Source organism: Triticum dicoccoides, chromosome 6B (assembly GCF_002162155.2).
Source record: "Triticum dicoccoides isolate Atlit2015 ecotype Zavitan chromosome 6B, WEW_v2.0, whole genome shotgun sequence".
NCBI lineage: Eukaryota > Viridiplantae > Streptophyta > Magnoliopsida > Poales > Poaceae > Triticum > Triticum dicoccoides.
Genome location: NC_041391.1, coordinates 192,544,591 through 192,555,115, shown reverse-complemented (window position 1 = coordinate 192,555,115; position 10,525 = coordinate 192,544,591).

Here is a 10,525-nt window from a genome sequence, read left to right as displayed (position 1 = left end):
GGACCGGCGGTGGGGAGTGGTTTCGGGGAGGGCGGGCCGGCCGTGGGTGGCGGGGGCTGGCGGTTCGGCCGGTGGTTGCTGGCAGCTCAGGGGGGGTGGAGTTTGATGATAAACTAGAGGCCCTTGATTTTGTATCCAACGGCTGGAAAATCTAATGACCAGATATGAAAAAGTCAGTCGACTGACGTGTAGCCTCACCCCGCACGTACACATACATGCACGCAATACACGCACACATGCAGGCTTGCAACACTGACACGTACACATAACGTACACACGCACGCATGCTGGCATGCAACACTGACACGTACACATGCACTCACGAACACACGCACGTACGCACCCATTCATGCAACACTGAAACGTACCCTTGGACGCACTCAACACTCGCACGCCTGCATGCACACAGCACACAACGCAAGACACGCGCTCAACCTATACGTGCATGCACCCTTTGTTAAGGACATGGATTGTTATGGGTATTAATCAATCTTATCTGTGATAAGCAGAACATTGATGTTGCAGCGGTCTTTATGAATCACAACGTATCGAACGGGTTATCAACATAGTAGACTTATCTACATGAAAAAGATGAAGTCACACTCAATGAACAATCATCAGTGTATGAAATGCCCGCTTCTGACCGCCCTGGCCCACCAAAGGTTCATGTGCTGTGCGCTGCCTGCGTTGGGTCACTGACATGCAGTCCATGCACCCAAAGAGCCCACACGTCAGTGGAAGAATGGCGCGGTGTCCTAGGTCAGAGTCGAGGGTGCCACTCGCAGCATGTCTGGCTGAACACGCCTCCGTGCCGCATTCAAACGCCTCCATGAAACCCGCCCGTGTGGAAGCCGAGAAACCCACTCTGGACACACGTCCGTTCATGACCGGGCCGGCGTTAAACGCAACGCCGGCCGAGCTCCTCCCGCCCGCCGTCTATTTAATCTCCTATTTAAATGAGGCCAAACGCCAGCCAAGAATCGCACACCTCCGCCGCTCCCCTATCTCCTCCACCATTTTGTCCACTCTTACAATGGCTTACGAAGAGTAGTTATTCCACGTCCAAGCCGGCTGGGTAGCCCACCGGATACGAGCTATGCATCTCATTGATCCACCTCCCTCCCCTTGCCCGACGGAGCCAGTTGCCGCCCCAAGCCGGCACGCGGTTCAGCAACTCACCGCTCTAGGCCAGCTCGATGAGGAGCGGCGCACGGGCGTCGTTGCTGGCGTCCACGCCACCGCCTCATACCGCGTCTCCCGTTTCTGTGGCCGAGACTCCCATGCCGGCGGCCGCGCCATGCAAGCAGCGACAGAAGCCAGGTGCACGGAGAGCGACGAGTCAGTGGCCAGCGCCTCCGCGTCCGCCGCCATCATCAAGGAGAAGTAGAACACGGGAGGCCGCCGCCACTTGGGTCCCATGAAGGCCACCGCGGTGGCGATGCTGATGTACACAGTAGGTGTCTTGCCAGATCCTTTTGTTGCGAGGACCTTCGTCGACCCCGCATGGGCTCCACGGAAGAGGGGAATGTTAGGATGAACTCGAGCCGGTGCCGGCCATGGCGAAGTAGTGGCCGGTGATCAACTCGAACCGGTGCCGGCCACCGTCATCTTTGGCACCAGCCAATGATATCAGTTGGGTAGTGGGGAAGCGAGCCGTCCTTTGCGCTGAAGCATATTCCTCCGGGGCTCCCGGCAGTCCGGTGATCATGCTGCCGGACATGAGGAACACAAATCGATCGGCGGGCGACCATTTAGGCCAGATATTATATACATGTGCTGTCCAGAACTAGCACCGCGTAGTTCATTTGAATGTAATGAAATCCGTCATGTTTGTATGAAAATCCGGTATTTTATATGATTTCCGTCGTTGTATATATGAAATATCAGATTGTCTACGTGTTTGCGTGAATTTCATCCGGTTGGTTGAGTTGTTGTCATAATGTGTGCGGATACGGTTGGATGGCGTAATTTGCGGTTTGCCGGTCGGTCTGCGGGCGGCTCTGGCGGCGTTGTGGGACAAAAAAACACAGTTCGTGCGAGCTCGTCTCCAACGTGCGCGCTGGAGGATGCATGACAGCATGAGCACCCGAGCCATTCCTTGTTCATCGGTGGCAAAGGCACCGGTGGACAAAAGGGTCGCCAATATTTTTGCTACCCCGGGCAAGATCCAAACAGCCCCTCCCAACAGATTCAAATCCCTCGTTCGCCGTGGAATTTTGCCATGTGTTGTTTTCATGGACTAGCAAGATGCCCGTGCATTGCACGGAACATCAAGATGCATTTTTTTACAAACTCCCACATGCATGCAAGGGATAATTAATGTCCTCCTTTGCTAGTACCACGAGGCAAACACCATTAATATTGCATCGATTAGTGTTAGTGGCCTTGTATATCTGCAAATTGTAATTTTGATAGTGGCCCCTTGTATATAAAAATGGAGGGAGAAAGATGAGAGATAAGGTGAGGAGGAGTGGGGCGTGGTGGTGACTGGTGGTCGGACTGGGCGGAGGCATGGGGATGGACGACGCATTATGTCTAGGTTTGTATCTCTCTCACACACACCCACGTAGGTGGGGGACATGCACGAAGAGAAGAGGTGCATGCACGGCGCACGTACTCCCGTCTCTTTCCCAACCACACCCGTGCGGGTACACGGTGGAGCTCATTTCTGTACGAAAAAGGCAGCCCACGTGGTAATTTGACACGTGTACTGGTTGTCCACTTGGTGGAGGGAGGATCGTCTACCACGGGTGAACAAACAAATTGCGACTTGACATGTTATGTTAAAAAAAGAGGCAAACCATGTGGGGCCTACCTTAGAGGCAAGGCTATATACACTTGAGTACTTTTGATGTGTCCCGTCAACTCGCAGAACGAGGAGAAACTTGCTTAGTACGCCGTCTCCCCCGCCCACAGGCGCGGTGGATCGCAGGATGAGGTGAAGCTTGCTTATGAGTAGTAGTAGTAGTACTCCTACTACTGTACGCCTTACGCCCGCTCCCTCGCCCACGCGTGCGGTGGCTCGCAGCACGAGGAGAAATTTTTACTGCTCCCTCCATTTACTCCTCGTCCCTACTACGTACCTTGGTTAGTACTCCCTCCATTTACTTATACAAGGCCACTATAAAAAAATACATTTTGCATCTATACAAGGCCACAAATAGTAATCGAGACAAAAGTTACTACTCCCTCCTTTCCAGTTTATGGCTCAATTTCAAAATCTCTCCAACCAAGGTAGACGGTGAGTGGTCGAATTAATTTTGTAGTTTGCACAAGTAATTAGTACGCTCATTTTTCTCAAGAAGTTATGTTTACCGAGGCATTAATTAGAACGAATGCACGAATGACCACTAAATTTCCATGAACTTGTACATGCATTAGTTGGTTTCCTCTTGACACTGCTTGCGTCGGGTGATCTAACGCACCTCAAAATCCAACATGTAATGGTACTACTACTAGTATAGTAGAATTGAGACTTATCAAATGGAAAAACGAATGTTTTTTAGATGAGCCCTATAAACCCTAGTGGGTACGTACTCCATAAAAACAGATTTTTCCAAAACTAAGTCGCTCCCTTTCATGAATTATGTAGTATACTCCTCCGTCAACGCTCCCTTTCATGAATTCTGTACTTCCTGTCGTCGACATGTGGGACATATGGCAACCGGGTCAACGTGTCAAGCACCAAATAACAGTGCAGAACAGTAGGGGGGACGCACCCCACTCGTACCGGCCCAGTAGTAGTAAAGAGCAATGAGACGTCAAATCACAATGCCGCACCTTCCTAGATGGACGAAGCAACCATTATTTCACACTTCGGTTCGCCATCATCTCAAACCACGTAGCATTGCTTCTGCCTCGAGAGGGACACGCGCATCGCCTTGGTACATCATGACACGTGGGACCGCATGACAGGCCATGCTCCCCCGCCGATCGCTCGGTAAAATCACCTCATTTTTACTATACTTCCTCCGTATCAGTTTACTGCATGGCATGCACGTCGTTCTAGGTTGAGAATCTAACTGGCTATATATGTGATGAACAATACTCTAGCCTTTTAAAAAATGTATACTTTTGTACAGTAGTACTATTGATGGATTGCGCCATGGAGCAAAAATTGAAATTAAAAAAAGGTGGTACATATAGAGAGCGCTCGTCGCCAAATTATGCATATAGTACTATTAAAAAAGCTAGTACGTGCTTAACTGTGGTGCTAAATTCTATTAAAGAAATACTAGTAGTATGTACATACTGAAGAGTTAAAGTAACGAGAAGAAACATAACATAGTTCTGCTGGGGGCTTAGCGCAACACACCCCTCAAATTAAACTAAGCACACCTCAAATTAAACTATGCAGCTAATCCGGTAGACACTACATTAGAAGTTTAGAACCACCATGAGCAACGACACTGCCACCTTACTCGGAGTCCTCATCCACGTCCTCCACTTCGTCCTTGTCCCTCTTCCTCTTGGCTGATACTTCTTTGCTTGAACCGCACACTTGGTTGTTGCTCTTCATCCAACCCTTGTAGATATTGAAACAAAGGTAGCCATCCATTGCGGCATAGTGGATGTGGTATATATCTAGTACATTCCGCTGCCATGCATGACGATGAAACGTGTAATGAGGTTTCTCCAGTTTACGGTATGAAGGATGAACCATGGCTCCTGCCAGGGTCAGCATTGAAGGCTGATGAGAGGGCAGCAGGTGATTCTTCTGGAGGTCGAAGGGGTTGCCTACAACGAGGCCTATCTGACCCAGGACTTCTTTGTCGTTCTTAAAGTCTACAGTAACAAATTTCACTGTTTTGCCCTTGAGGAAGTTCTTAAAATCTTGGCACTCAACGTCGGCATGGCATATGTGGTAGACCAAGCAAACTTTATGTACGCAAACCTGGATCACGGCGGGCTTCTTCCTCTCTTAGTCCTTTAGATCCTTCTCTCGTCCCAGAACTATGGTGTACTCAACATCTAGCCCAGCAACCCACTCATCATCTGAGTTTTCGAACATGCGTCTGAAGCGAGAAAGGCATCCTTTCACCGTCGCAGAAGAACGGGTGTAGATGAGGTTGAACTCATCACCGGTGATGATTCTAACCTTGTACTCACCGCCGATCGTGGAGATTTGGGACGCCATGGATTTGGGAGGAGGGTTAGGATTAGTGGAACTGTTGTAATGTGAATGGACAGGACGACTAGGAGCGAACTGCCGTAGTATTGAAGGACGTGTGGGGATGAGTAGGAGTGAACTGCCAGCATGCGAACGATAGGGTAGTGGCTTTCCATTCTCCCATGATACGGACTTCCGAGAGCCCTTGGATCTGAGATCGAACAGTTGCATGGCGTGATTCTAGACCTGTGGGTGAATATCCTATCCTGGAGGGTTATTCTACAAATTTTCAGCAACTTAGCATGCGACCGTTTGATCTAAGATCCAAGGGCTGCCAGCAGCCCGTATCATGGTCACGCCTACCATGACCGTCGCGTCGCTCGTGCGGTCGCGCACTTGGAGATTTAACATGGTGTGTTAGGCTATCTGATGTTGGCATGTCATACATAGTCATGACTTAGTCACTCATACTACAACAAGGTTGGCTATAAGTGTTTTTTTTACTTCTCTCTATCTCTTTCTTCGTACTCCCTCCGTCCCATAATATAAGAACGTTTTTGACACTAGTGTAGTGCCAACAACATTCTTATATTATGGGACATAGGGAGTACTAGTATTTATTGCATTTGCCAAGGAGTGACCTCTTCCAATGAAATGGTGTTGCTAAGTTTGCTTCATTTAATTAGCTATAGACTCAAAATTGTCTTTTCACCTAGGTACACGCGCTTAGCACCGTTTTTTCCTTGGGTCACCAAACTAGTCTCTCTCTTCTTGATTAACTTGCCACATTAGACTTTATGCCTATGTGGCAAGCTTAAGCACCTGTAGGAGCAAGTAAAAGTAAGTACAATAGTGTGCTTTACGTGGCATTTTTGCATATGTGGAGGAAAGAGAGGCAAGGAAAAAGTGGAGAAGTGGGCTCTCATGCAAGAGCCAGCCTCTACTACATGGTGGAGCATTGGGAGAGGCACCTGTATGGAGGTGGTCAGGAATCAGGAGACTCACACCGGTCGTAGCGCCGCAGTTAAAATGATAATGGAAAGTCAAATCACGGGGGCCCACCTGTCCAGATGTAACTCACTGTCAAATCACACAGCCCTACGTTTGCAGCAGCCTACTCCCTCGTCTTCTCGCGTCTCTGCCGAACCGACTAGGCGGAACTGCCCCGCCTACCGCGCAGGAAAAGCCCCGCCCTCGACTTTTAAATACAACTACATCCGCTTAAGAATCCAATGATATACTTTTTGTGACATAGTTACTCATATTTAGTTAGTCAAATGGATGACCTAGAACTACGTGCAGGCCCTATAAACCGAGACGCCTAAAAATAAAAAACCGAGACAGAAAGGGTAGTTCAGCATGTATCGTTTTAGATCAATATAGTCAGGATTCACCAAGGAGCAAAACCAAGTGGTAGGCTGCTCCTGTCGTGTTGGCATAGCAACTCAAGCAGGGTCAGTCCACACACAAAATGGCGACACACTTAATAGGACCCCTTTGGCCGACATGTGGCTCATCCACCGTCTTGTTCCACGTGCGATGCACCAAATTACAGTTCGGAGCAGCGGTTGGAATTGGAGGCACCCCGGTCGTAGCGCCGCAGTAGTAGAAAATGAGCGATGAGGGGTCACATCACAAAGCCCCACCTTTCCCGCATTAAGCTGGACGGACGAAGCAACCATCATTTCACTCTAGGGCGCAAGAGCATAAAGAAAAGAGAAAACAATGATGCATGCGGCAGCTACCTAGGGCACCCTAGGGTAGGGGTCTCCACTACGGATCTTTTTTTTGAAAGCGCCTCCACTACAAATCGGCTTCTCCCTCATCCTCTTGAAGAAAACCGATGATGAGTGCGGCGATAGGGTTTGTAGGAGTACTACAGCGTGAGGGGCCACGTCGTAGTAAACGGGTTCGAGTCGATTCCTTAAATATGTGTGGGCCGCTTGGTTTTACGGGAACGAGGCAGCATTTTGGGTTCGGAGACCAGTGGAGATATAGTACATACAAAAAATTGTGGATGTAGGTTCGACCGAAAGGCAATGATGCATGGGCCCTGCATTTTGATATACCCGGGGCCACGTGAAATTTGCTACTCTACTCAAAACTAGTAAGGTACACATGTATTGAATGCATGAGATTTCAAAACCAAATTATGAATAAATACACACTATAGCATGTAAAGCTTTGAGTCATATATGCATGATGTAGATATTCGTTTAGTTCTTATAGTTCATTTCATTCAAAATCAATTAGTTTTATAAAAATGTTAAGATTCATGGGGTTGTGCATTGTAAATCATAAAGTAAAAAACAAATAATGGCAATTCATTTAGAAAAAATAATCAATTATGATACAGAAGATTCTGGAACAAAGGAGAAGTGCTTGTGTTTTGAGGTTTGTGCATTATGCTTAAGTTCAACCATGGAGTATTCTAAATTGTACATGTGGCAGATCTGGTGGAATGTTGATGATATCCAACGGCCAGTAGTGCTCGGATTTGCCTATCTCTACACTGTCGGATTAGCTTCATCTAGCGAGCATCTTTCAAAGTTATTGGCACACTATATAGTTCTTGTGCCATAGTTGCATGTTTTGGAAAAAAGCTACTAGTGGGTTGTACTATCTATTTAGGAATAGAAGATGTATACATGGAAGTTGTAGGGAAAGAGATAACATGGAGCATCTCAATTCCTATGAGTAGGGATTGGAAAAGAGATGTCATTTGGTTCACATCATAGGAACTTTTCTATTGAATCTAGAGATGACATGTATCTCAATTCCTATGAGGAGTGATTAGAAAAGAGATGTAATTTGGTTCATATCATAGGAACTTTTCTATTGAATATACGCTAATGTTTATTTTCCTTTGAAATTAAGGGAGTATAGGAATCCATTCATACAAACCAAGTGGCTCTAAAGCTATAGAAATGATATCATGTTGATTTCCTTTGAAATGTGGAGTATATGAATTTATTCCTATGAACCAATTGGCTCTAAAGGAGAAAATCCTATAAAAATCATATCATATAGAGTTCCTATGATATTCCTCAACACTAAAGGATGGTCGAGATTGTTGCGGGTGATAGGATGGTCTTTCTTTGTAGACTCCTCACCCATCTTTATAGTTACCTCTTGAAGATGAATGAAATGATATATACAGGGTATTCTACATGTGCAATTTGGTACACGAAAACTCGGTAAAAGTTTGCGAGGTTAAAATTTCCAATAAAGCTATATGCACTGCATTTCGGAACGGAGGGAGCAAACAGCAGTTGCTAACACTCACGTGGAAGATTTGTGTATAGGAGGAGTGGCTGTTCTGTTAAATGACATGGCAAAACTGACACTATCTGATGCCGATCTAACGGTTCTTGCGGCATTCGTCAGGAAAAGGCTTGTGGCGAACGTTTGTCGGATAATGATTTACAGACACATGCATTGCATTGATACGTGCCCCCCTCTCTCTCACGCACACGCACCCTCACGAGCCATGACTCTCCTGAGTCCTCTCGCAGACTCGCATGTCGCACCCACCGTCTATCTATAGGTAGACGTCACGCACATATGTGCTCTTCACACCCTACCCTCAAAACTTCTAAAAAACAAAAGACGGCATGCACATTTTATTTTAGCTCACACGTCACACACTTATACTATTACTCCTGCGGCGAACATTCTTTGGGCATAGTATATTGTACTCTCACGAAGAGAAGCGGTGCACGCACGCACTAGTTCTCTCACACCCACTCGCGGGTACACGTAGGAGCGCATTTTTTTGAAGCTGGTACAACAAAATCACTCCACTATATATAAAAGCAGGAGCCTTAGTGCTTGCTTTACTAGGGTTCCTCTTGTTCACTCTCTCATGCTCTCCAGATCTAAGCAATACATAGGTGGCCACACTCTCTCTCAGCTCACGGCTGGTCACAAATCCGGCCGGACAACCTTGACCGGGGCAGGGGTGTAGGTGCATTGTTCACACTGTCGTTGGCGGCGAGGGAGGAGACCAATAGCTGCCCGCGCGTCCCGATCGGCGGCTGTGCCGTTCTCTCTGAGAGAGCGCCGGCTCGGGAGGGCCTCCAACCCCTTCTTCCTCCCTGCGGTATTGTGGCCAAGATGCGGCCTCCCGATGCCATCTTTGCCACATGCCGACGACCCTCAGGTATATATTCCTTCGAAACCTGCCTTGCTCTACTGCCCCAGCTCCCTTCGTGTGGATCGTTTTCTACTTCTGTCCGCTGTTACAAAGCCACCTAGACTTCTACTATTATTAGAGGTAAAGCTAGTTCATATAGTCGACTCTAAGTGTTGGTTCAAACAGGGAAGAAAGTGGGAAAGTTGTAGCATGAATCTAGGACTTGGTTCTAAGAGGAAACGGGGGAAAGTAGTAGATACATGTTGTCCCTACGCCCATATCGCTACTGTTAATGTAAAATCACATGAAGCATTAAGCAATGCCACCTAATGTCACTGTAAGTAATGGTCTAGTGCCGTCGATAAATTGAAGCAATGCCACCACCATTTTATGAAGTGCTTCCATCTTGCTTTATTTCACATGAATTATGTTTTTGCAGTTACACTTAAATCTCACACCGCTAACATTGGTTCATCCCAGTGGAACTGCACAAATTTGATTGCACATTTGCTAACCATGTGCTACTCTCATGATAGTAATAATAATGCTATTGTTCTGCATGTTAATCTAGTGGCAGTGTTGATGTGATGTGATGCTACTTACTTAAAGACTCTTCATACTGTCAATCTAGTGCCAATTATAACACAATAGATGCTGCTGTTAATCATATGCCACTGCAAATATCTGTCACTGTTTAAATAACTGTATTTCGTATTTGCGCAAACAAGGATGTCTGTCTCCATATCGTTTCAGGATGTCTGTCTCCGTATCGTTTGTATCCGCGTAATCAAAAGCACACACCTCAGTTTTAGTACAACTGCACAAAATGAGATGGCTATCCCTCGTTGTCGTCGTCTAACCTCCCGTCTTCAAGGTATCCCTACATAGGTAGTAACTAAGGTAGAATGACCAACGCAATCTAAAAGAAGCTGATTCGTACATTTTACTTCCTGATTGCAGTGCAGGGACGAGCGAAAACAACTGCATCCTAGTCCAAAATGCACTTTCTACCAGTTCATCCATGGACCGAGGACTAGCTGGCACGGCTGCACGGTGGTTTTTTGGATAGGTGCACGGACAAGAGGCATTGTGGTCTGCTTATTTCTGCAAATAACGGTGCTTAAATTTAGTAGAATGCACAAGCATTTCACCTGGTCAGTACACTACATGGTTCAGTTCAGCATTCCAGCTGAGACCATAATTATAATTGGTTATTTTGGAATGAGAGAACCAAACCCTGGATGGTGGCAACAAGAAAAAACCAGAGTGAACTCCAGGAA